Source organism: Musa acuminata, unplaced genomic scaffold (assembly GCF_036884655.1).
Source record: "Musa acuminata AAA Group cultivar baxijiao unplaced genomic scaffold, Cavendish_Baxijiao_AAA HiC_scaffold_463, whole genome shotgun sequence".
NCBI lineage: Eukaryota > Viridiplantae > Streptophyta > Magnoliopsida > Zingiberales > Musaceae > Musa > Musa acuminata.
Window position 1 is genome coordinate 87,501 of NW_027020710.1, and position 2,500 is coordinate 90,000.

Consider the following 2,500-nt stretch of genomic DNA (forward strand, 5'->3'; position numbering starts at 1 on the left):
CCGTCGAGAGCGGAGCAAAACGTCAGCCATCTCAGCACCCTGGAACCCCCCGGGTGGCACAGGGCTGGATGGGGCTTTCGTATAGCAGGGACGGTGCTGCCTCTCGCTTCGCTCGCTGTCCGCCGCTCGCCGCTCGCTCGTGCAGCCAAAAATGGCCAGTTTTGGCCCGTTTTTGGGCCGTTTTGGCCAGTTTTTGGCCTGTTCTTGCATTGCGCGGTGACCGTCGAGAGCGGAGCAAAACGTCAGCCATCTCAGCACCCTGGAACCCCCCGGGTGGCACAGGGCTGGATGGGGCTTTCGTATAGCAGGGACGGTGCTGCCTCTCGCTTCGCTCGCTGTCCGCCGCTCGCCGCTCGCTCGTGCAGCCAAAAATGGCCAGTTTTGGCCCGTTTTTGGGCCGTTTTGGCCAGTTTTTGGCCTGTTCTTGCATTGCGCGGTGACCGTCGAGAGCGGAGCAAAACGTCAGCCATCTCAGCACCCTGGAACCCCCCGGGTGGCACAGGGCTGGATGGGGCTTTCGTATAGCAGGGACGGTGCTGCCTCTCGCTTCGCTCGCTGTCCGCCGCTCGCCGCTCGCTCGTGCAGCCAAAAATGGCCAGTTTTGGCCCGTTTTTGGGCCGTTTTGGCCAGTTTTTGGCCTGTTCTTGCATTGCGCGGTGACCGTCGAGAGCGGAGCAAAACGTCAGCCATCTCAGCACCCTGGAACCCCCCGGGTGGCACAGGGCTGGATGGGGCTTTCGTATAGCAGGGACGGTGCTGCCTCTCGCTTCGCTCGCTGTCCGCCGCTCGCCGCTCGCTCGTGCAGCCAAAAATGGCCAGTTTTGGCCCGTTTTTGGGCCGTTTTGGCCAGTTTTTGGCCTGTTCTTGCATTGCGCGGTGACCGTCGAGAGCGGAGCAAAACGTCAGCCATCTCAGCACCCTGGAACCCCCCGGGTGGCACAGGGCTGGATGGGGCTTTCGTATAGCAGGGACGGTGCTGCCTCTCGCTTCGCTCGCTGTCCGCCGCTCGCCGCTCGCTCGCGCAGCCAAAAATGGCCAGTTTTGGCCCGTTTTTGGGCCGTTTTGGCCAGTTTTTGGCCTGTTCTTGCATTGCGCGGTGACCGTCGAGAGCGGAGCAAAACGTCAGCCATCTCAGCACCCTGGAACCCCCCGGGTGGCACAGGGCTGGATGGGGCTTTCGTATAGCAGGGACGGTGCTGCCTCTCGCTTCGCTCGCTGTCCGCCGCTCGCCGCTCGCTCGTGCAGCCAAAAATGGCCAGTTTTGGCCCGTTTTTGGGCCGTTTTGGCCAGTTTTTGGCCTGTTCTTGCATTGCGCGGTGACCGTCGAGAGCGGAGCAAAACGTCAGCCATCTCAGCACCCTGGAACCCCCCGGGTGGCACAGGGCTGGATGGGGCTTTCGTATAGCAGGGACGGTGCTGCCTCTCGCTTCGCTCGCTGTCCGCCGCTCGCCGCTCGCTCGTGCAGCCAAAAATGGCCAGTTTTGGCCCGTTTTTGGGCCGTTTTGGCCAGTTTTTGGCCTGTTCTTGCATTGCGCGGTGACCGTCGAGAGCGGAGCAAAACGTCAGCCATCTCAGCACCCTGGAACCCCCCGGGTGGCACAGGGCTGGATGGGGCTTTCGTATAGCAGGGACGGTGCTGCCTCTCGCTTCGCTCGCTGTCCGCCGCTCGCCGCTCGCTCGTGCAGCCAAAAATGGCCAGTTTTGGCCCGTTTTTGGGCCGTTTTGGCCAGTTTTTGGCCTGTTCTTGCATTGCGCGGTGACCGTCGAGAGCGGAGCAAAACGTCAGCCATCTCAGCACCCTGGAACCCCCCGGGTGGCACAGGGCTGGATGGGGCTTTCGTATAGCAGGGACGGTGCTGCCTCTCGCTTCGCTCGCTGTCCGCCGCTCGCCGCTCGCTCGCGCAGCCAAAAATGGCCAGTTTTGGCCCGTTTTTGGGCCGTTTTGGCCAGTTTTTGGCCTGTTCTTGCATTGCGCGGTGACCGTCGAGAGCGGAGCAAAACGTCAGCCATCTCAGCACCCTGGAACCCCCCGGGTGGCACAGGGCTGGATGGGGCTTTCGTATAGCAGGGACGGTGCTGCCTCTCGCTTCGCTCGCTGTCCGCCGCTCGCCGCTCGCTCGTGCAGCCAAAAATGGCCAGTTTTGGCCCGTTTTTGGGCCGTTTTGGCCAGTTTTTGGCCTGTTCTTGCATTGCGCGGTGACCGTCGAGAGCGGAGCAAAACGTCAGCCATCTCAGCACCCTGGAACCCCCCGGGTGGCACAGGGCTGGATGGGGCTTTCGTATAGCAGGGACGGTGCTGCCTCTCGCTTCGCTCGCTGTCCGCCGCTCGCCGCTCGCTCGTGCAGCCAAAAATGGCCAGTTTTGGCCCGTTTTTGGGCCGTTTTGGCCAGTTTTTGGCCTGTTCTTGCATTGCGCGGTGACCGTCGAGAGCGGAGCAAAACGTCAGCCATCTCAGCACCCTGGAACCCCCCGGGTGGCACAGGGCTGGATGGGGCTTTCG